This window comes from Tursiops truncatus, chromosome 18 (assembly GCF_011762595.2).
Source record: "Tursiops truncatus isolate mTurTru1 chromosome 18, mTurTru1.mat.Y, whole genome shotgun sequence".
NCBI classification, from domain to species: domain Eukaryota; kingdom Metazoa; phylum Chordata; class Mammalia; order Artiodactyla; family Delphinidae; genus Tursiops; species Tursiops truncatus.
In genome coordinates this window covers 51,706,481-51,731,413 of record NC_047051.1, presented here as the reverse complement: position 1 = coordinate 51,731,413, position 24,933 = coordinate 51,706,481, and the positions used below count along the sequence as shown (strand labels likewise).

The 24,933-nt window shown below is 38.0% G+C and overlaps 2 long non-coding RNA genes across 2 annotated transcripts in view; one reads left to right on the top strand and one right to left on the bottom strand.

The window, feature by feature from the left end:
• LOC141277055 (uncharacterized) overlaps nt 1-24,933 on the top strand; it is a 145,432-nt gene that overhangs the window by 61,515 nt on the left and 58,984 nt on the right. The window lies entirely within an intron of this gene.
• Nucleotides 1,550-24,695, bottom strand: LOC141277089 (uncharacterized). Its single transcript, XR_012327831.1, has 3 exons — nt 24,673-24,695; nt 16,866-16,954; nt 1,550-1,685 (listed from the first exon to the last, which is right to left on the bottom strand). It is a non-coding gene; the product is annotated as an uncharacterized lncRNA (long non-coding RNA).

Below are 24,933 nucleotides of genomic sequence, written 5' to 3'. Positions count from 1 at the left end.
CTTTCACAATTCTTCCACTTTTCAGAAACCTTGTATAATCAGTAACACTGATTAGAAGCACTGTAGCTCACTTACAGAATTCCTAGCAAGAGACTGATTCAAAATAGTCTTTTTAAAATAGGTGATGAGAGTGACGGCTGGCTGACTCTATTAGACACTGTATGGCTTTGCTGTAAAGTGTACCCATGGTTTATGGAATTTGTTCTTTCAGATGACGAAATTTCCAAACTCTCACTTTCAGTCCAAGTGGTAATGGTGAGCAGTGGGGCAGAGAAAGCAGAAAGGAAGAAAATTAATATGTAATGACTGTCTGCTATGTGCCAGACCCCATGCTAACCCATTTGCCAGTTACGTTATTTAATCCTCATACAAAGCTTCAAGAAAGAAATGCATGTCTCATGTGTTTCACATGAGGAAATAAGGCTCTGAGAAGTGATTGGCCCAGCTTCATAGCTGGTCAATGATTGAGACTGAGTTCAAACCTTTGGCTTTTTCACTCCAAAGCTCAAGGGAGACCACTGTATATTCTCTTGCATGTTTGGGCCTCTACAAACATGCATTTGTCATGTCCACCTCCAGCTGGTTATACGAACATTCCCTGCTCCTCCCCGACCTGCAAGTCCTCCAGAAAATCAACTTGGCTTCTTTCCCTTCTGCTTTACTACTCTAGTCCTTTCATAATCCTTCCCTTCCCCTCACTGGTTTCTCTCTCCACCAACGCATGAAAATTCTAAGTTACATCTAGGTGGAGTGAAGGTGAACTTTCTATTTTGACATCTTCTTTAATGTAGAATCTTATATCCATCATGCTGTTTACCATTTTCAATTGAATTTCATTATAATAATTCTTTTCTAAGCAGACTGACTGCTAAAATGTAATTTGTAAAAGTAATTTGTTTGTGACTCCAGAGCCTGTAATTATAAAATTCACATTAATGAAGCCCTTTCCTTTACTTTAAAACTATTGATACTATAATCGGTAGTTATTGGCCCAGCTAAAAAAAGCACATTTTTACATGTTTCCCTTCCTTGAGATATATGTATATCTGTACATATATGGTGTGATTCTGTTTAGATGCCATTGGATTGGAGAGTTCTCCTTTAAGGAGAAATAAGAGCTTGGAGCTGACTTAAGCCTTAGAATAAAAATCCCCACTCAAATGTGTTTAGTATGGTATAGAAACCTCTTCTAACACTACGTTCATTTTATAGAGATACTTAAAATATGCCTTTTTACTTTCAATTTTCCCCATTCCTTCACGCTAACTATAGAAACTGAACCGAACGTTCTACTGCCACCAGAAAAATAGATGCTTCTCTCCTTTGCCTAACCAGTGGGAGAGTTGACCTTTGTTTAAAATAATAACAGCGATCATGCTTGAAAACCAAGGGAAGCCAAGCAAAATCAGGTCTAATTTTCAATAATTACAAAACAAAGACTAGGCAAAGAAACAGAAAACCTCCAAAGCCCAGCACAATCTAAATTCCAAGAAATAAGTGGCAGATTCCTGGGTCTGGTTTGGCAGGGTGCTGGTGAGTTTCTGTGCACTGTATAATTTTTTATTTTGTTTTTCACTGAGCATCCCTGGAGAGAACTTCACTGGCTTCCCAGAGGAGGTGCAGCCTCTTGACTCCACAGAGCTCTTGGCGTGGAAATTAACCAAACTCCAAAAGCCCTTAGTGCTCTGGAAAACAAACAAAACACACTCTGAGGGACTTATTATTTGCAACACTCAAATTCCAAAGCACACTCATGCACACACATATGCTCACACACATGCACAGACACACAGTTATACATATTTCAAAGTATGAAAACTTACTTTAAAATTTTTGTAGCTGGGCCCCCAAAGCAGCATGATCTCTCTCAAACTAGCCTAACACATACAAAGTAGAAAATACCTAAAATAAATACAATTAACTGAGCACCAGATTTGCACAAACATCAGTCTCCAAAGAAGAAAAGCCTGAGAGGAAATAAGCTAGAGAAAGCCAGCAGCTCTGGCAAGAATGGGTAACGGAGAAGCCCTTTGTGAAGCAGCAGCTGTTAAAACACCCACCATACCATATGGTCCATTTGAGTGAGGCTTGGCCTCTGAAAACATTGCTGGGTTAGATGATATTTTTTCCAATGGGCCCCATTCATTTTCAGAATTAGGATGCCCCAGGAGAACCTCATGGCAGCAAGGTGGCTGAGATCTGTTAAACAAAGTGTTGTCTGCTGCTTTCCTTATTTATACTTTTTCATTCTGGTTTTGGAGCCAGGGGAATTTCACTAAGCCTTATGAATGGGCAGATGTGGATGAGGTAAGACTGAAAATTTACTTGAGTGAGTTTAATCAGTTTTGCTTTTAAAATGACATGTGATTGAATAAAATATTTCAGATGATCTAGTCACTTTCTTTTTGCCCAGTGGCAGTTAATTCTCTGAGGTTGGACTTTGTCCTTCCAGATCAATCTCTGTTTTCCTCCGAAGTACCTAGTATCGTGCTATGTACTGAGATGGCAAGCAGCAAGCAGCCATTGTAATGGCAACCTGCGTCCTGATCTTCTTTCCAGTCTGATGGTTGGAATGGTAATTTTTAGATTTGAAAAGAAAAGTAACATTGTGCTGTCATATGCTGGCACTTACCCTGGGCAGCTGTTTCTGAAAGCTCTACTCAGCTTTGCAAGGGCCTTGGAAGAGTGGTCCCAGTTCAGTCCCTACATCTGCTTAGGGCTACTAATAAGTAACTGGGTTTTTTTTTTTTTTTTTTCCTTTTTTCTTTTTTTGAATTGCCTTGGGCAGTGCAATCGAGAAGTTGATGATGTGAGCCTGTTTTAGATATTTCAGGGAAATCCAGAGACATTTAAATTCCTTAGCACATTTTGCTTAAATTGTGAGGGTTAGGTTGTGCATAGAAAAAAGTAATTTGATACCTTGGAAAACTTGGATGACCCTTTCTTTCAAAAGCCATTTTTTTTTTTAACATCTTTATTGGGGTATAATTGCTTTACATTGGTGTGTTAGTTTATGCTTTATAACAATGTGAATCAGTTATACATATACATATGTTCCCATATCTCTTCCCTCTTGTGTCTCCCTCCCTCCCACCCTCCCTATCCCACCCCTCCAGGTGGTCACAAAGCACCGAGCCGATATCCCTGTGCCATGCGGCTGCTTCCTACTAGCTATCTACCTTACGTTTGGTAGTGTATATATGTCCATGCCTCTCTCTCTCGCTTTGTCACAGCTCACCCTTCCCCCTCCCCATATCCTCAAGTCTGTTCTCTAGTAGGTCTGTGTCTTTATTCCTGTCTTACCCCTAGGTTCTTCATGACATTTTTTTCCCTTAAATTCCTTATATATGTGTTAGCATACGGTATTTGTCTTTCTCTTTCTGACTTACTTCACTCTGTATGACAGACTCTAGGTCTATCCACCTCATTACAAATAGCTCAATTTCGTTTCTTTTTATGGCTGAGTAATATTCCGTTGTATATATGTGCCACATCTTCTTTATCCATTCATCCGAAGATGGGCACTTAGATTGTTTCCATCTCTGGGCTATTGTAAATAGAGCTGCAATGAACATTTTGGTACATGACTCTTTATGAATTATGGTTTTCTCAGGGTATATGCCCAGTAGTGGGATTGCTGGGTCATATGGTAGTTCTATTTGTAGTTTTTTAAGGAACCTCCATACTGTTCTCCATAGCAGCTGAACCAATTCACATTCCCACCAGCAGTGCAAGAGTGTTCCCTTTTCTCCACACCCTCTCCAGCATTTATTGTTTCTAGATTTTTTGATGATGGCCATTCTGACTGGTGTGAGATGATATCTCATTGTAGTTTTGATTTGCATTTCTCTAATGATTAATGATGTTGAGCATTCTTTCATGTGTTTGTTGGCAGTCTGTATATCTTCTTTGGAGAAATGTCTATTTAGGTCTTCTGTCCATTTTTGGATTGGGTTGTTTGTTTTTTTGTTATTGAGCTGCATGAGCTGCTTGTAAATTTTGGAAATTAATACTTTGTCAGTTGCTTCATTTGCAAATATTTTCTCCCATTCTGAGGGTTGTCTTTTCGTCTTGTTTATGGTTTCCTTTGCTGTGCAAAAGCTTTTAAGTTTCATTAGGTCCCATTTGTTTATTTTTGTTTTTATTTCCATTTCTCTAGGAGGTGGGTCAAAAAGGATCTTGCTGTGATTTATGTCATAGAATGTTCTGCCTATGTTTTCCTCTAAGAGTTTGATAGTTTCTGGCCTTACATTTAGGTCTTTTATCCATTTTGAGCTTATTTTTGTGTATGGTGTTAGGGAGTGATCTAATCTCATACTTTTACATGTACCTGTCCAGTTTTCCCAGCACCACTTATTGAAGAGGCTGTCCTTTCTCCACTGTACATTCCTGCCTCCTTTATCAAAGATAAGGTGACCATATGTGCGTGGGTTTATCTCTGGGCTTTCTATCCTGTTCCCTTGATCTATGTTTCTGTTTTTGTGCCAGTACCATACTGTCTTAATTACTGTAGCTTTGTAGTATAGTCTGAAGTCAGGGAGCCTGATTCCTCCAGCTACATTTTTTGTCCTCAAGATTGCTTTGGCTATTCGGGGCCTTTTGTGTTTCCATACAAATTGTGAAATTTTTTGTTCTAATTCTGTGAAAAATGCCAGTGGTAGTTTGATAGGGATTGCATTGAATCTGTAGATTGCTTTGGGTATTATGGTCATTTTCACAGTGTTGATTCTTCCAATCCAAGAACATGGTATATCTCTCCATCTATTTGTATCATCTTTAATTTCTTTAATCAGTGTCTTATAATTTTCTGCATACAGGTCTTTTGTCTCCTTAAGTAGGTTTATTCCTAGATATTTTATTCTTTTTGTTGCAGCGGTAAATGGGAGTGTTTTCTTGATTTCACTTTCAGATTTTTCATCATTAGTATATAGGAATGCAAGAGATTTCTGTGCATTAATTTTGTATCCTGCAACTTTACCAAATTCATTGATTAGCTCTAGTAGTTTTCTGGTAGCATCTTTAGGATTCTCTATGTATAGTATCATGTCATCTGCAAACAGTGACAGCTTTACTTCTTCTTTTCCAATTTGGATTCCTTTTATTTCCTTTTCTTCTCTGATTGCTGTGGCTAAAACTTCCAAAACTATGTTGAATAAGAGTGGTGAGAGTGGGCAACCTTGTCTTGTTCCTGATCTTAGTGGAAATGCTTTCAGTTTTTGACCATTGAGGATGATGTTGGCTATGGGTTTGTCATCTATGGCCTTTATTATGTTGAGGAAAGTTCCCTCTATGCCTACTTTCTGCAGGGTTTTTATCATAAATGGGTGTTGAATTTTGTCAGAAGCTTTCTGTGCATCTATTGAGATGATCATACGGTTTTTCCCCTTCAATTTGTTAATATGGTTTATCACATTGATTGATTTGCATATATTGAAGAATCCTTGCATTCCTGGAATAAACCCCACTTGATCATGGTGTATGATCCTTTTAATGTGCTGTTGGATTCTGTTTGCTAGTACAAAAGTCATTCTTGAATTCCTGGTTGGGACAAGTGTCCATCCTCTGTGGTCCCATAACACAAGGGAAAACTTCTGTGTACTCACCACATTTTATTCAATGGATACCTTTTTGAGCTTATGTCTCAGTAGTCTGAAGGCTCTTTGAGGACAAGGCACTGGTCTGACTCATCTGTGTGCCCCAATTACCTATTTTGGTATCTTGTACATCAAAGACCCTTAATACATGTTTGTTTAACATAACTGAAATTAAAGTGGGGGGTGAAGGTAACTGCATTTTCTTCTAAGAACCTCCAGTCGCTCTGAAGCAGCCTTTATTTTATAGGTAAGATTACATTTTGACTACAAATACCTGAGAGGTTTTTGCCAGACTTTTTGTCTTGGATTGGCTTGTTCTCCTTTCCTTGGACGTTATGCTCAGTCTGTTGATTAAAAAAATTTCCTGGTTAGACGATTTTTTTTACAGTAATTCTTAGTCATGAAAATTAAGTTCCAGACCTTGCAACATAAATTTGCACAGGGTTCTACTTACAAGCACCTTTACTGTGCCTAATCTTGGTGGTTTCTACCACCTGTAGAAGCCAAGTATGCTTATTTGTAATATTCAGTTCTAAGCATCTTCCAATTTCTGTTGTTTTTATGCAAGCAATGAATTCTTTAGAACACTTTTCTTTTTTTACTTTACAGATGATTTTTATTTAAACTATATTTTGTTGTTGATACCACTGTTGATATTGCTGTCATAGAATATCATCTATATGGTATGGATTTCTTTTTATAGCAGTTTTAGGTTCACAGCAAAATTGAGTGGCAGGTACAGAGATTTCTCACATAGCCCTCGCACCCACATATACATAACCTATCTCAGCGTCCCCCAGCAGAGTGGTCCATTCCTTACAATTGATGAATCATTTTCACCCAAAGTCTATAGTTTATTGAGAGTTCACTTTTGATGTTGTATATTCTATGGGTTTGGGCAAATGTAAAATTACATGTATCAATCATTATAGTATCATACAAAGTAGTTTCACTGCCCTAAAAATCCTCTATGCTCTACCTATTCATTCTCTCTCCCCCTTAGCCCCTGGCTGATCTTTTTACTGTCTCCTTAGTTTTACCTTTTCCAGAATCATACACTTGAAATCACACAGTTGTAGTATCTTCAGACTGGCTTCTTTCATTTAGTAATATGTGTTTAAGGTTCCTCCATGTCTTTTCATAGCTTGTTAGCTCATTTCTTTTTACTGCTGAATAATATTCCATTGTCTGAATGTACCACAGTTTATTTATCATTCACTTACTGAAGAGCTTTTTGGTCGTATCCAGGTTTTGGCAGTTATGAGTAAAGCTGCTATAAACATCCATGTGCATATTTTTGTGTGGACATGTTTTCAACTCCTTTGGGTAAATACAAAGAAGTGCAGTTGCTGGATTGTATGGTAAGAGTATGTCGAGTTTTGTAAGAAACTGCCAAACTTTCTGAGGAAGAGGCTGTACCGTTTTTCATTCCCACCAACAATGAATGAGAGTTCCTGTTGCTCCACATCCTTGTCAGTGTTTGGTGTTGTCAGTGTTTTGCATTTTGGTCATTCTAATAGATGTGTAGTGATATCTTGTTGTTCTAATTTGCAATTCCCTAATGACATATGATGTTGAACATCTTTTCATATACTTACTTGCCATCTGTATATCTGATTTGGTGAGTGTGTCTGTTCAGGTCTTTGGCCCAGTTTTTAGTCACGTTGTTTGTTTTCTTCCTGTTGAGTTTTAAGAATTTGTATATTTTGGATAACAGTCCTTCATAAGATATATCTTTTGCAATGATTTTCTAACAGTCTATGGCTTGTCTTTTCATTCTTTTGATATTGTCTTTTGCAGAGCAAAAGTTTTTAATTTTAATGAAGTCCAGCTTATCAATTGTGTCTTTCATGGATTGCATTGAATCTAAAAAGTCATTGGCAAATCCAAGGTCTTCTAGATTTTCTTCTATGTTATCTTCTAGGAGTTTTATGTTTTACATCTAGGTCTGTGATCCATTTTGAGTTAATTTTTGTGAAGGCTGTAAGGTCTGTGTCTAGATTCAGTTTTTTTGCAAGTGGATATCCAGTTTTTCCAGAACAATTTGTTGAAAAGGCTCTCTTTTTCTTTATTGTATTTCCTTTGTTCCTTTGTGAAAGATCAGTTGACTATATTCATGTGGGTCTATTTCTGGGCTTTCTGTTCTGTCTTATTGGCTGTTTAGTCTATCCTTTTGTAAACACCACACTGTCTTGATTACTCTATATAGTAAGTCTTGAAGTCAGGTAGTATCAGTCCTCAGACTTTGTTCTTTTATTTCAATGTTGTATTAACTATTCTGGGTATGTTGCTTCTCCATATAAACTTTGAAATTGGGAGAATTCAAGTTAAAACAACAGTTTATCTATAGATTCAGTGCAATCCTAATCTAAATCTGAGCAAGTTATTTTGAAGATATGGACAAACTAATTCTAAAGTTAAAAGATGCTCTACATCATATGTCATTGGGGAAATGAATTCTTTTTTTGTTTATTGATACTTCCTTATCACCTAGAATATAGTCAGTCATTAAAAGTACTCCATGTATGCCTTAAAAAATATGTGTCCACTAATTGTTAGATATGGGGTTTTATATTGGGCTGGCCAAAAAGTTCCTTTGGTTTTAAAAGTAAAAATAAAAGACACATTTTTCATTTTCACCAATAAATTTATTGAACAACTTATTTTACCATTCCGTTCCACTACCTTCTGCCATTTTTCAGGCAACTTCATAATTCCATCTTCCCAAAACTTTTTACCTTTTTGAGCAAAAAACCGGTCCAGGTGCCTTGTACAATCTTACAGGGATTTGAAATTTTTTCCACTAAGATTTTTTTCTTTTTTTATTCAAACAGAAAGTCACAAAAATTATAATCATCCTCATCAGTTCACTCAGTCCCATGTAATTAATTTTTTTTTCATCTTGATCTTTTGTTAGCACTTTAATGAATTCATCAGTTTTCCATTAGACTCCTGAAAATGCTTATTCATTCAGTTCAGCAGTATAGTCAGTTACCAGAAACCTGTACTTGTCAGAGTCTTTTCCATAAATTCCTTGAAGATGAGACCCTTTTATAGGAACATTTTGCAACAGTATCAGAGTACACCCAGAACTGTCATTTGTAAATGATAAAAGACTTAAAAATGACTACGGTTCAAGATTTGATGAAAGTTCATTATAATGCAATTGACAAGGAAATTTAGTTATTTCTGAGATGTACATTTTAAAATAGAATAACTAGAATTATGACTTATAACATTATACCAGAACATATAAGGTTTTTAGGAATTTCATGTAATGTCTGAAACATTTATATTAACATATTCCATAAAAATAACCCAAAGAAAGTTTAGGGTTGTTTTTTTTGAATTTTATTTTATTTATTTTTTTATACAGCAGGTTCCTATTAGTCATCAGTTTTATACACATCAGTGTATACATGTCAATCCCAATCGCCCAATTCATCATACCACCACCCCCCCCCCCACCACTTTCCCCCCTTGGTGTCCATACATTTGTTCTCTACATCTGTGTCTCAGCTTCTGCCCTGAAAAACAGTTCATCTGTACTATTTTTCTAGATTACACGTACATGAGTTAATATATTTGTTTTTCTCTTTCTGACTTACTTCACTCTGTATGACAGTCTCTGTATCCATCCATGTCTCAACAAATGACTCAATTTCGTTCCTTTTTATGGCTGAGTAATATTCCATTGTATATATGTACCACAACTTCTTTATCCATTCGTCTGTCAATGGGCATTTGTGTTGCTTCCATGACCTGGCTATTGTGAATAGTGCTGCAGTGAACATTGGAGTGCATGTGTCTTTTTGAGATATGGTTTTCTCTGGGTATATGCCCAGTAGTGGGATTGCTGGATCATATGGTAGTTCTATTTTTAGTTTTTTAAGGAACCTCCATACTGTTCTCCATAGTGGCTGTATGAATTTACATTCACACCAACAGTGCAAGAGGGTTCCCTTTGCTCCACACCCTCTCCAGCATTTGTTGTTTGTAGATTTTCTGATGGTGCCCATTCTAACTGATGGGAGGTGATACCTCATTGTAGTTTTGATTTGCATTTCTCTAATAATTAGTGATGTTGAGCAGCTTTTCATATGCTTCTTGGCCATCTGTATGTCTTCTTTGGGGAAATGTCTGTTTAGGTCTTCTGCCCATTTTTGGATTGGGTTGTTTGTTTCTTTAATATTGAGCTGCATGAGCTGTTTATCTATTTTGGAGATTAATCCTTTGTTGATTTGTTTGCAAATATTTTCTCCCATTCTGAGGGTTGTCTTTTCGTCTTGTTTATGGCTTCCTTTGCTGTGCAAAAGCTTTGAAGTTTCATTAGTTCCATTTGTTTATTTTTGTTTTTATTTCCCTTTCTCTAGGAGGTGGATCAAAAAAGATCTTGCTGTGATTTATGTCAAAGAGTGTTCTTCCTATGTTTTCCTCTAAGAGTTTTATAGTGTCTGGTCTTACATTTGGTCTCTAATCTATTTTGAGTTTATTTTTGTGTATGGTGTTAGGGAGTGTTCTAATTTCATTCTTTTACATGTAGCTGTCCAGTTTTCCCAGCACCATGTATTGAAGAGACTGTCTTTTCTCCATTGTATATCCTTACCTCCTTTGTCATAGATTAGTTGACCATAGGTGCATGGGTTTATCTCTGGGCTTTGTGTCCTGTTCCATTGATCTATATTTCTGTTTTTGTGCCAGTACCATATTGTCCTGATTACTGTAGCTTTGTAGTATATTCTGAAGTCAGGGAGTCTGATTCCTCCAGCTCCTCTTTTTTCCCTCAAGACTGCTTTGGCTATTCGGGAACTTTGTGTCTCCATACAGATTTTAAGATTTTTTGTTCTGGTTCTTTAAAAAAAGGCATTGGTAATTTGATAGGGATTGCATTGAATTGGTAGATTGCTTTGGGTAGTATAGCCATTTTCACAATATTGATTCTTCCAATCCAAGAACATGGTATATCTCTCCATCTGTTGGTATCATCTTTAATTTCTTTCATCAGTGTCTTATAGTTTTCTGCATACAGGTCGATTGTCTCCGTAAGTAGGTTTATACCTAGGTATTTTATTCTTTTTGTTGCAGTGGTAAATGGGAGTGTTTCGTTAATTTCTCTTTCAGATTTTTCATCATTAGTATATAGGAATGCAAGAGATTTCTGTGCATTAACTTTGTATCCTGCTACTTTACCAAATTCATTGATTAGCTTTAGTAGTTTTCTGGTGGCATCTTTAGGATTCTCTATGTATAGTATCATGTCACCTGCAAACAGTGACAGTTTTACTTTTTCTTTTCCAATTTGTATTCCTTTTATTTCTTTTTCTTCTCTGAATGCCGTGACTAGCACTTCCAAAACTATGTCGAATAATAGTGGCGAGAGTGGATATCCTTGTCTTGTTCCTGATCTTAGAAGAAATGCTTTCAGTTTTTCACCATTGAGAATGATGTTTGCTGTGGGTTTGTCGTATATGGCCTTTATTATGTTGAGGTAGGTTCCCTCTGTGCCCACTTTCTGGAGAGTTTTTATCATAAATGGGCGTTGAATTTTGTCAAAAGCTTTTTCTGCATCTATTGAAATGATCATATAGTTTTTCTTCTTCAGTTTGTTAATATGGTGTATCACATTGTTTGATTTGTGTATACTGAAGAATCCTTGCATCCCTGGTATAAATCCCACTTGATCATGGTGTATGATCCTTTTAATGTGTTGTTGGATTCTGTTTGCTAGTATTTTGTTGAGTTTTGCATCTGTGTTCATCAGTGACATTGCCCTGTGGTTTTCTTTCTTTGTGACATTTTTGTCTGGTTTTGGTATCAGGGTGATGGTGGCCTCACAGAATGAGTTTGGGAGTGTTCCTTCCTCTGCAATTTTTTGGAAGAGTTTGAGAAGGATGGGTGTTAGCTCTTCTCCAAATGTTTGATAGAATTCACCTGTGAAGCCATCTGGTCCTGGACTTTTTTTTTTGGAAGATTTTAATCACAGTTTCAATTTCATTACTTGTGATTGGTCTGTTCATATTTTCTATTTCTTCCTGGTTCAGTCTCGGAACGTTGTGCATTTCTAAGAATTTGTCCATTTCTTCCAGGTTGTCCATTTTATTGGCATAGAGTTGCTTCTAGTAGTCTCTTAGGATGCTTTGTATTTCTACGGTGTCTGTTGTAACTTCTCCTGTTTCATTTCTAATTGTATTGATTTGAGTCCTCTCCCTCTTTTTCTTGATGAGTCTGGCTAATGGTTTATCAGTTTTGTTTATCTTCTCAAAGAACCAGCTTTTAGTTTTATTGATTTGTGCTATTGTTTTCTTTGTTTCTATTTCATTTATTTCTGCTCTGATCTTTATGATTTCTTTCCTTCTGCTAACTTTGGGTTTTGTTTGTTCTTCTTTCTCTGGTTCTCTAGTTCTAGGTTAGATTGTTTATTTGAGATTTTTCTTGTTTCTTGAGGTAGGCTTGTATAGCTATAAACGTCCCTCTTAGAACTGCTTTTGCTGCATCCCATAGGTTTTGAATCATCGTGTTTTCATTGTCATTTGTCTCTAGGTATTTTTTGATTTCCTCTTTGATTTCTTCAGTGATCTCTTGGTTATTTAGTAACGTGTTGTTTAGCCTCCATGTGTTTTGTGTTTTTTATGTATTTTTCCCCATAATTCATTTCTAATCTCGTAGCCTTGTGGCCACGGAAGATACTTGATGTGATTTCAATTTTCTTAAATTTACTGAGGCTTGATTTGTGATCCAAGATGTGATCTATCCTGGAGAATGTTCCTTTCGCACTTGAGTAGAAAGTGTAATCTGTTTGGGGATGGAATGTCCTATAAATATCAATTAAATCTATCTGATCTATTGTGTCAATTATAGCTTCTGTTTCCTTATTTATTTTCATTTTGTATGATCTGTCCATTGGTGTAAGTGAGGTGTTAAAGTCCTCCAATATCTTTCTGTTACTATCCATTTCCTCTTTTATAGCTGTTAGCAGTTGCCTTATGTATTGAGGTGCTCCTATGTTGGGTGCATATATATTTATAATTGTTATATCTTCTTCTTGGATTGATCCCTTGATCATTATGTAGTGTCCTTCCTTGTCTCTTGTAACATTCTTTATTTTAAAGTCTATTTTATCTGATGTGAGTATTGCTACTCCAGCTTTCTTTTGATTTCCATTTGCACAGAATATCTTTTTCCATCTCCTCACTTTCAATGTGTATGTGTCCCTAGGTCTGAAGTGGGTCTCTTGTAGACTGCATATAGATGGGTCTTGTTTTTGTATCCATTCAGCAAGCCTGTGTCTTTTGGTTGGAGCATTTAATCCATTCACGTTTAAGGTAATTATCGATATGTATGTTCCTATGACCATTTTCTTAATTGTTTTGGCTTTGCTTTTGTAGGTCCTTTTCTCCTCTTATGTTTCCCACTTAGGGAAGCTGCTTTAGCATTTGTTGTAGAGCTGGTTTGGTGGTGCTGAATTCTCTTAGCTTTTTTTTTGTCTGTAACGCTTTTGATTTCTCCATCGAATCTGAATGAGATCCTTGCTGAGTAGAGTAATCTTGGTTGTAGGTTCTTTCCTTTCATCGCTTTAAGTGTATCATGCCACTCCCTTCTGGCTTGTAGAGTTTGTGCTGAGAAATCAGCTGTTAACCTTATGGGAGTTCCCTTGTATGTTATTTGTCATTTTTCCCTTGCTGCTTTCAGTAATTTTTCTTTGTCTTTAAGTTTTGCCAGTTTGACTACTATGTGTCTCGTCTTGTTTCTCCTTGGTTTTATCCTGTATGGGACTCTCTGCGCTTCCTGGACTTGGGTGGCTATTTCCTTTCCCATGTTAGGGAAGTTTTTGACTATAATCTCTTCAGATATTTTCTTGGGTCCTTTCTCTCTCTTTTCTCCTTCTGGGACCCCTATGAAGCGAATGTTGTTGCATTTAATGTTGTCCCAGAGGTCTCTTAGGCTGTCTTCATTTCTTTTCATTCTTTTCTCTTTATTCTGTTCTGCAGCAGTGAATTCCATCTTTCTGTCTTCCAGGTCACTTATCTGTTCTTCTGCCTCAGTTATTCTGCTATTGATTCCGTCTAGTGTATTCTTCATTTCAGTTATTGTATTGTTCATGTCTGTTTGTTTGTTCTTTAATTCTTCTAGGTCTTTGTTAAACATTTTTTGTATCTTATTGATCTCTCCCTCCATTCTTTTTCCAAGGTCCTGAATCATCTTTACTGTCATTATTTTGAATTCTTTTTCTGGAAGGTTGCCTATCTCCACTTCATTTAGTTGTCTTTCTGGGGTTTTATCTTGTTCCTTCATCTGGTATATAGCTCTCTGCCTTTTCATCTTGTCTGTCTTTCTGTGAATGTGGTTTTTGTTCCATAGGCTGCAGGATTGTAGTTCTTCTTGCTTCTGCTATGCCCTCTGGTGGATGAGGCTATCTAAGAGGCTTGTTCAAGTTCCCTGATGGGAGGGAGTGGTGGTGGGTAGAGCTGACTGTTGCTCTGGTGGGCAGAGCTCAGGAAAACTTTAATCTGCTTAACTGCTAATGGGTGGGGCTGGGTTCTCCCCCTGTTGGTTGTTTGGCCTGAGGCAACCCAGCACTGGAGCCTACCTGGGCTCTTTGGTGGGGCTAATGGCAGACTCTGGGAGGGCTCATGCCAAGGAGTACTTCCCAGAACTTCTGCTGCCAGTGTCCTTGTCCCCATGGTGAGCCACAGCCACCCCCTGCCTCTGCAGGAGACCCTCCAACACTATCAGGTAGGTCTGGTTCAGTCTCCCCTAGGGTCACTGCTCCTTCCCCTGGGTTCCGATGTGCACACTACTTTTTGTGTGCCCTCCAAGAGTGGAGTCTCTGTTTTCCCCAGTCCTGTCGAAGTCCTGAAGTCGAATCCCATTAGGCTTCAAAGTCTGATTCTCTAGGAATTCCTCCTCCCGTTGCCGGACCCCCAGGTTGGGAAACCTGACGTGGGGCTCAGAACCTTCGCTCCAGTGGGTGGACTTCTGTGGTATAAGTGTTCTCCAGTCTGTGAGTCACCCACTCAGCAGTTATGGGATTTGATTTTATTGTGATTGTGCCCCTCCTACCATCTCATTGTGGCTTCTCCTTTGTCTTTGGATGTGGGATATCTTTTTTGGTGAGTTCCAGTGTCTTCCTGTCGATGATTGTCCAGCAGCTAGTTGTGATTCTGGTGTTCTCACAAGAGGGTGTGAGAGCACATCCTTCTACTCCGCCATCTTGGTTCCTACCAAGAGAATTTTGTAAAGACCAAAATATATGGAAATCGGAAGGTGCAATGTCTAGTGAATACGGTGGATGAATGAGAACTTCCCAGCCAAGCTGTAACAGTTTTTGCCTTTTAATCAAAGAAACATGCAGTCTTGCATTATCCAGATGGAAGATTATGCGTTTTCTGATGACTCATTCTGGACACTTTTTGTCGAATGCTGCTTTCAGTTGATCTAATTGGGAGCAGTACTTATTGGACTTAATTGTTTGGTTTTACAGAAAAAGCTCATAATTGGGGACTCCCTTCCAATCCTGTCATATACACAACATCACCTTCTTTGGATGAAGCCTGGCCTTTGGTGTGGTTGGTGGTGGTTCATTTCGCTTGCCCCACGATCTCTTCCGTTCCACATTATTGTACAGTGTCCACTTTTCATCACCCAGCACAGTTTTTTAAAAAACATTGTCATTACGTATAAATAGAGAATCCTATGCAGAAATTCGGTCAAAAAGGTTGTTTTTGCTTAACTTATGTGGAGCCCAAACACCAAAGTGATTAACGTAACCAAACTGGTGCAAATGATTTTCAGCGCTTGATTTGGATATTTTGAGTATGTCGGCTATTTCCCGCATGGTATAATATTGATTGTTCTCAATATCTCAGTTTGATCGCTGTCAACTTCAACTAGTCTAGCTGACCCTGGAGCATCGTCCAGTGAGAAATCTCCAGCACGAAACTTTGCAGACCACTTTTGACATGTTCGATCAGTCATAGCACCTTCATCATACACTGCACAAATCTATTTCTGCGTTTCAGTTGTGTTTTTACCTTTCTTGAAATAATAAAGCATAATATGCTGAAAATGTTACTTTTTTCTTCCATCTTCAATATTAAAATGGCTACACAAAAATTCACCAATTTTGATAAGTTTTTTTAAAATTCACGCTGATATGACGGCTGTCACAATACAATCTAACAAAATTGTTTCAAATGAAGTTACAGACCACTAAGTGCTACTGGAGCCATCTTACGGAAAAAACCAAAAATGAATTTTTGGCCAACCCAATGTATATGTCTACTAGTTTGAGCCTTTTTTTTTTTTTTTGCGGTACGCGGGCCTCTCACTGTTGTGGTCTCTCCCGTTGCGGAGCACAGGCTCCGGACGCGCAGGCTCAGCGGCCATGGCTCACGGGCCCAGCCGCTCCGCGCCATGTGGGATCTTCCCAGACCGGGGCACGAACCCGTGTCCCCTCCGTTGGCAGGCGGACTCTCAACCACTGCGCCACCAGGGAAGCCTGTAAATTCACTTTCTTATTTGTTAGTGAATTGGTGTAGGCATTAGAAAAAAATTGATGAGCAATTCTGACTCCTCTGTTTACATGGTACTGGGTAGAGTGAAAGGTACTCTCTTTGGACCATAGTCTTTTTTATCAAATAGCATAATCATATTTAGTGTGCATTGAGGACCTTATTTGATACAGAATAAACTGAAAAAAATTTTTCAGTCTCGGTTGAATATGAATTTCCCCCTCAAATCCCGCTACTATTTATTTATATTTTAAGTAGAAAAATTGTTGAAATACACAGAGAATGTGCCAGAGCCACGATATCCAATCGAGTTGTGATGCGGGGAGGATGCAGTCAATACCAGCTCACCATTGAGGCACTCTGCCTGGTCATTTAAATCTATATGGACCAGATCTCTCTCTCTAAGAAACCTGATTATGGAGATGAGCAATTGTGTTTATCTGACAACTATCTCCTTCAGTTGGCTCAAATTGCCAATCACCAGGTCAGGCTGTGCTGCAGAAGACTGGACTTGAGAACAGTGGGAACCGGAATGATCTTTGTATAACCTGCACTAGACTTACAGCTGACATGTTCCCTGTGCCTATATAATTAGTATTTTAAAAGTTTGTGGCTTGAATGGGATTCAGGGTTATATCTTAGCTTATTTGTATCACCCTATGCCACATGCTCCATGACATGTCATTTTGCATGACAGTTATCAAGTGGTGACTTAGTCTTCCCTTTTCCAGGCAAGTTATCATCATTACACTCGCCTTACCTGCATCAAGCAAAGCATATTCAGGTACAGGGTATAGCATCTTCCTTAAAAATCACATCACATTTCCTACTCTTTCATATTGAAGGAGCCTGAAATTTGAACACAGTATTTACTTTTAAATTGCTCCAATCAATCAGGTTTAAATATTGTACCGTTCTGCAAGGATGGTGATATTTGAGGGCTTATAGTTCATTATCAAATCTTTCTAAGTTGTGATTGCATAGCCTACCAATATTAATCATGAAATGACTCTACAACAGAAGCTTTTAGTAGCTGCTGCTTTTATGAAAGAACCAACATCAGAGGTCCAGAGCCAAGGTGATTTCAGCTCAGATCCCAAGCAGGAAATTATTCTTTTCATCAGATGAGGTGTTAAATCCCTTCCTGGTTCTGTATGAAGGAATCTTGTCAGTGACTAGGAGAACACAGGCTGGGCTGCATGCTCAGCTAATGAGTGCTTGGGTTGGAGAGATAGGCAGATAGCTGTGGCATCACAGAGCTGCTCCTTAGACTTGGTAAAGCAGATGCCAGCATTTTGTAAAGCATATTGTAGAAAATGAAAACCTATTGGAGAGACGAAATCTTTTCTTGGAACCTGATTGATATAGACTAAGTACCTAGTGACAGTCCTTTGAACAAGTGCATTAGCAAAGCCTAAGAAACTTCTGCAGTCATTAGTATGGAGGCCAGAAGCAGATGTCCCAGTGTAGACCCGTGAGAGGCAAGAAGCAGTTTGGTACCCACAGGAGAGCATCCACATGGAACTCACACTGGCTAAGCATCATCAGCTGTTCTTCGTGAGGAGGAACAGGAAACTGGCATGAGACCCCATTCTTTGTGCTTTGTATATACGTGATAAGTGAAGTACTACTGTCATCAGAGAGTATGGGTTCACTTTTAGGAATGTAATTATCACAGCAGAGTGCATGTTCCATCATCTCATCATCTTCACAGAGTACCAAGTAAAAAGACCTCCGAGGTATGGTTTAGAGAGTTCCCTGGGTTGTCTAGTGCTGCTTTAGTGGGGAATGGAATACTGAGTTTCACAGAACTCTTAAGACTTTAAGTCTATTTCTGTTAGCCTCACCATATCTCTAGCTGTTAGCAACAGTACAGTCGTGAAAAGCAGCATATTCCCTGTCTTGTATTTACACAGTTAAACTTTTCCCTCTTCAACTTTAATATCTGTTGATTAGTGTGCCATTCATTTTATCATTAATTAATTCAGCTAACACTTTTTGAGGACCTATGATGGGTCTGGTATTCAACTACATGTTGTATGTCCAAAGGACTGCATGGTCCAATATAGGAGAGAAAAATCCACAAATAATTATGTGACAGGATCACATATGCTGATGAATGTGTGAGCAGAGTCAGAGAAGCTTCTCAAGGTAATAGCATTTAAACTTCACACTGAGGGATGGTAAGTTCTTAGGGGGAACAAGAGGAGAAAGGACACTGAGGAAGGGAGAACGGTATTGATGACACAGACGGGGCATTGGCTGAGCTGTGGACTGCCTGTGGAGGGTATAGTGCTGGAAAGGAAGGTTTGACTAGTCTCATGATACTTGACTTGTAGGTGAGGTTGTGGGATTTGGACTTTTATCTTACAGGTTAAGGGGAGTCCCTGAAGGCATTCGAGCAGGGAAGAGGTATATTTTTATTTGTGTTTTAGAAAGCTGTCTCTGATGGCAGTGTGCAGAATTGTAGCTATAGCAAGCAGACAAGTTAGGATGGTTTTAGACTCACCTAGACAAGACAAGGGCTTAAAGTAAGACAATGGAAGTAAAGCTTTCCTAGCTGCCATCACCCAGCATACTAGGCAGCAGGTAGTACATACTGAGCATTGCTCTCTCCTCCACTGGACCAAGATTTCCTTAGATGTAAGAGTTGTATGTTATTCACCTTTGTATGATCAGTAATGTATGATCCATGATCCAGCTTTTTTGAATTAGGCTCAAGTTCAAATTTCACTTATAGAGATGTTATAGAACTTAAAATATATAGTTATAGAACTTAGTAAATGTGTGGTCTCAGCTTAGTCACTTTAAAAAATAATTTCCAATCTTTTTGCAATCAAGACCATTACATAATAATATTTAACACTTACTCTGAATGCAAAAATGAAGTCTGATAATACCAAGTGTTAGAGAAGATGTACAGTGACAGGAATGCTAGAAAAAGTGTCAGTTGCTACATCTATTTTGAAAAACAGTTGACATGATTTTGTAAGCTACAAACGTATTCTGTGGTTGAGACATTTCCCTCCTAGGTACACATCCATGAGGAACTCATTCAGCTAAGTCATTTTATCTTCTCATTTGTTAAATGGGGATAATACTTTTGCAGAGTCAGGACAATAGTGTAAAATACAGGGCACATAAATAGGTTTTATCACATAAAGCAATGATTGTTCCCAGAAACTTACAATTTGTTTAGGAAAACACAATATGCACAAACATAATTCTAACATGGCTCTAAATATGGAAACTCCACGAGTGTTAGGGTACTTATAGGAAAGCAACTGCCCTTCACATATATTTTGCTGTTCACTAGAGCACCCTTGTGTCCAGTGTCCTCCACAGAAAAGACCTTTTCCCTCCATCTCCTCCTGCCCAAATGCTGCCTGTCTTTCATTTCTAAATGCAAATATCACCACTGCTTTGTCCAGCTAAAGGGCTCTATCCCTCCTCTGAGCCTCTGAGCATTCAGCAGCTCTTTCTTGTGGTGCTTCTCACTTTCTGTCTTATACTAGAGAGAGAGTTAAGAACTAGCCTTGTCTGCCTCACAACTCTGTGACCGTAAGAGGCTTTTCCAAGCCCTTCTGTTTCATCTTCTCTTGGTGCCTAAAGTAGTATCATTTGCATAGTACACACTGATTAAACAAATATGAATGGATGCAAGAATAAATAATCATTTTTGAGTGGAAAGGTGCAAGAGGGGGAGACATTGCAGCTGGTTCTGAAGTGGGTAAGATTTGAGTGAGGAGAGAAAGAGAGAGGCCCTTTCAGAACATGCACATTTAACATGCGCAGTTAAAGGGATCACCAAGCATGCAGGAGGGAACTTGTAAGGTGTGTGGGGAGTGATGCGTGATGAGGGACAGGGATCTTGTGGCTAAAACGGGAGGACAGCATTTTATATTAGAAAAGATGGGGGTCAGATTGCAGTGCTTTGGAATGGAGACTGAAGTGTTTGGATTCTGTAGTCGGGATCGAATCTTGCAGGCATGTGCAGGGTAAACAGTGTTGGGGGCACTGGAGAAAAAATTGGAGACTAGTCTCTTGGGACATTGCTTCTCTATTAAGTAAAGAGGGCTGAGCCACATTGGTGTGGTGGAAATAAAAAGAAAAGGAAACATGCTCATCATCATGCAACATTTAATAGGAATTGGTGGTATGTGACTGCTGGGGTGAAGAGAAAACGATGGAGAAGTAGAAGTCAGGATGGTAGTGCCATCAAGAGAAACAGGCAGTTGATCAGTAGACATCTGTTTGGTGGAAAGTGATTTCTGATCCCAAGGTTGATTTTAAAGCCATTTAGGTAGAAATCAAAAAGGAGATGGTAATCTAGGAAGAGAAATCATTGCTTGAGTTGTAGCTTTGAAAATCTTTTATATTGGCATCATAGTTGGAATGCAGACAGCTAAATAAATGCTTTCTATTCGTACACTGGCTTCTCAGGGCGGTTTTGTCTGGGAGTGGGTCATGTAAAGTGGTAAAGCTGAGGAGCTGAGGTGTAAAGTGGGAGCAGCTAAAGCCTGGATCTCGTGCAACCCTTTTTTTTATGTCTTTAGCCCCTATGTGCTGCGAGTGCCAAACTGGACTTACCCATCTTTAGAAGTCCAGCTGGCATAAGAAGATGAAAAAATAATTTGATTTCCACTTTATAGATGGGACTAACAAGGCTACTGAGAGTTAGAAATTATCCTCAACTCCCTTGAGCCTTAGCCTCCAGAATTCAATTTTCCCACATATGAGGAAGATGTATTACTTTGGGGTATTAAACATTTATAATATAGCTTTCATTTTAAGGACAAATTTCCTTTTGCTCTCTTAGTTGTCTGCAAGAAAATACTCCTTAGGCATAGGTGTAAGATGAAGTTCTCTTAACGAGTAGTTGCTTCACCAGAAATTTGCCTAAGTGATCCCCTACTCTAATATTTAATAGTCCCCACTGACTGTTACAAATTGTGCCTTTGGTGCATACAACTATTTTTGGTGATTTTATTTTAACGTTGTTATTATAAATGAAATTTATGAAATAAGGTCTATTAGCAAAAAAATGTAGGAAGTAATGCTTGAATTTTGAACATTCTTTTATTAATAATTGAGGGAAAGCTTAGGGATTTCAGCTTCTTAATACTGGGGAAACTGATTAAGAAGAAAATAAAATATCGAATCCATGTGCCAATTAAGTTATTATGTCATTTTCCTCTTTTTATTTTTTAAAATACAGTTCAGAAATTTTCATCTGACCCTGTGCAAAACCTTTTGTTTATTTTTGTTTTTGTTGCCCTTACCTAAGGAGACTTATCCCAAAAAATATTGCCAAGACTGATGTCAACGAGCATACTGTGTTTTCTTCTAGGAGTTTTATGGTTTCAGGTCTTACAATTAAGGAAACCATCAACAAAACAAAAAGCCAGCCTACTGAATGAGAGAAGATATTTGCAAATAGTATATATCTGATAAGGGATTAATATCCAAAATATATAACTCACATAACTCAATATCAAAAAAAAATCTGATTGAAAAGTGGGCAGAGGACTTGAATAGACAGACACATGAAAAGATTCTGAACATCACTAATCACTGGGAAAATGCAGGTCAAACCCACAATGAGATATCACCACATACCTGTCAGAATGGCTATCACCAAAAAGACAACATCCATTGGGTAGGATGTGCACTGTTGGTGGGAATATAAATTGGTACAGCCACTATGGAAATGAGTATGGAGTTTCCTCAAAAGTTAAAAGTAGAACTATCATATGGTCCAGCAATTTCACTTCTGGGTTTTTATCTGAAGAAAATGAAAACGCTAGCTGGAAAAGATATCTGAAACCCTATGTTCATTGCAGCATTATTTACAATGGCCAAGATATGGAAGAAACCATGGTTCCATGCATAGATGAATGGATAGAGACATGGTGTGTGTGTATATATATATGTATATATACACACACACACACACACACACACACACACACACATACACAATGGAATATTACTCAGCCATGAAAAGAATGAAATATTGCCATTCGTGAGGGCATGGATGTACCTAGAGAGTATTATGCTAAGTGAAACAAGTCAGAGCAAGACAGATGCTGCATGGTCTCACTTATATGTGAAATCTGAAAAACAAATGAACAAACAAAACAGAAACATTCGTAGATACAGAGAACAAACTGGTGGTCGTCTGAGGGGAGGATGGAGGGAGTGTGGGCAAAATAGGTGAAGGGGATTAAGAGGTACACACTTCCAGTTATAAAATAAATACGTCATGGGGATGTAATGTACAGCATAGGGAATGCAGTCAATAATATTGTAATGACTTTATATGGTGACAGATGTTTAGTAGGCTTACTGTGGTGATCAGTTCATAATGTGTATAAATGTCAGATCACTATGCTGTACATCTGAAGCTAGTATGGTATTGTATGTCAACTATACTTCAATTAAAAAAAGGAGAAAATTCCATCTTGTGTTTTTCTCTAAGAAATGGCCTAAAAGATAATAAATAATTTTCAGGTATTATAAAAATACACATAAAATTCACATTTATCTTCTTTTCTTGTGGGAGGGTTTTTATTTGCTTATTTCTTTTCTGTGAGGAATTAGAGATAGCTAGGCTAATTTCAGAGACTAAATTTAATTGAAGTTTTCTTTCTCCCTCCCTCCCTCCTTCCCTCATTTCTGTCTTTCTCTTCTTCTCTTGTCTGTCTGTCTGTCTCTCTATTCCTTTATGTTTTAAGGGCTTGGGAGTGGTTGAGGTTTACATGTGAGAAGGACCAGGCGCTTCTGGAGGAGAGGAAAAGTTTTTCATTTGAGAAACTTGGTTCTTGCTCTTTTAACCAATGAAGAACATAATTGTGGGCACACTTGAGAACACTAGATCACATATTTTGATAAAACAGTTGCCCGTAGGAACCAGACAGTACATCCTCTGCCCTGTTAGCATTTTAGTAAAAACATTGCCGTGGGAGTCAAGTGACCTGGTGGGCTAGTTCTCTCTGCTTCTGTGTTTCTTTCTCTGAAAAATGATGAAAGGGTTGGATTCAGTGATCTATGGTCCTTTTCTCTTTTAGAGATTCTGTGAAGCTGTGGTTTCAGGAGAGTCGGATCTCTTCAAAATGTTCCCTTTTCCATTAAAGCAATGGCTGAGAGCCACTTAGAATACAGAGGGAAGATATGGACAGTTCCAGGTAAGGCAAGTTTTAGAGTCTATTCTGAGAAATCTTCACAGACAAAGCAGTTTGACACATGCCATTTGTAAGCATTGCTAACATTTGCAATTATTAGCTAAAAAGATCCTTCCAGATTTATTTGGTTATGTTTCATGATGTTTGCAAACATGAATTTTAAACAAGATATTAATGTTTAGAATCTAGGTTTATGTCTGGTAAAGAACGGTCACAATTAACAAGCTGCTCTCATATCAGAGAAACGGCAAGCTGTCTTCTCTGTTTGCTGTTCTCAAAGATGCAGTTACTAGAATTTTGAAATGGGTCAACTGCTTTTAACCTAACTACTGTTATTCAATTCTGTCAATTCTTCATTTTCTATTAGCAGAAGATCTGTTTCATGACTTCAATATATAAAAGGTAGAAAGATCACAAAGCAGCCCCGAAGCAGATAAATATTGACCGACTCAAACATGCATGCTGCTGAGACTTAGAATCTAACTAGACTTTTGCTCTGGGACCAGGCCAGATGAATGTTGAAGTTGTTCATGCCTGACTTAACTCAGTTTATCTCACTTGTCTCCATTTGTTTGTTTGTTTTTTGTTTAGTAAACATCTGCTTTCTATTAGATTGTTTTATCCCCTTAACCTTTATAAATGACAATTAAGTCCATCTAGCCTGTCAATAGAATGTCATTTATTTGTTGCTACAGCTGAGCCTGACCTTCATTGATTTTATTGGAGTAATTTGCTGGAAATGATTTTTTAATGTTAGATTTATTACTGAGGCACTTCATTGTCAGATAATTGAAGTGAATTGTAATTTTTTTCAAACCAAATGCAAGAAGTACAGGAAAGGAATATATTGTTTTCAAGGGTTATTTCTCATTAAGATGGAAACATATATACGATGTCGTACACTTTTCAAATTTGCACACATAGATTATTTTTGAGTGGTGCATATTTTTTCTGCTTTTTGGCTTTTCCTTAAGACTAGCTGAGGTAGCAATAGGAGCTGGTAATGAATTAGCATTCAAAAGTGACGTTGCCAATTAGATTAGATATCTACATAAATCTATCAAGTGACTATAACTTCACCTGTTACATAACGGGCCTTGCTATTTTAACTGCAGGTTCAATTGTGAATGGACTAGTGTTGCATAGTTAATCTTACCCTTTAGACAAATAGTGTCTTATTCCCCCAGTATGGATGTTAACAAGGGTTTTATCATATTGTGCTTTTGGCTCTCCAGTGAATTCTGGCTTGAAATAAAGGAAATGGACTTTCAAACTCAACTTTAAATATAAGCAAATGAAACATGCTGTTTTCACACTCTAAATAATGGTGCCTCGTTACATGGAAACTAGTTAAGGGAAAGTGGAGCAGAGCTTAAGCCTTACTCTTTAGTGAGCATGCCCTGTCTATCCTCTCACGGGAGCAGAATTCAAAGCAAGTCATCTTGTAACCAAAGGCAAAGAGAAAACCGAATGAAAGCCCTTGGCTAATTGCAGCATCTTCTCCACTTCTTCACAGTCGTTCTGAAGCAAAAGGAAAGTAAAAAATAGGATTTTAAGGCTTTATATGTTTTGTGTAGGTAAAAGATTCCTGGAAACGATACCCCTCTTCTCTTGTCAGTTTATAAGCTAAAATTATGACAGTAC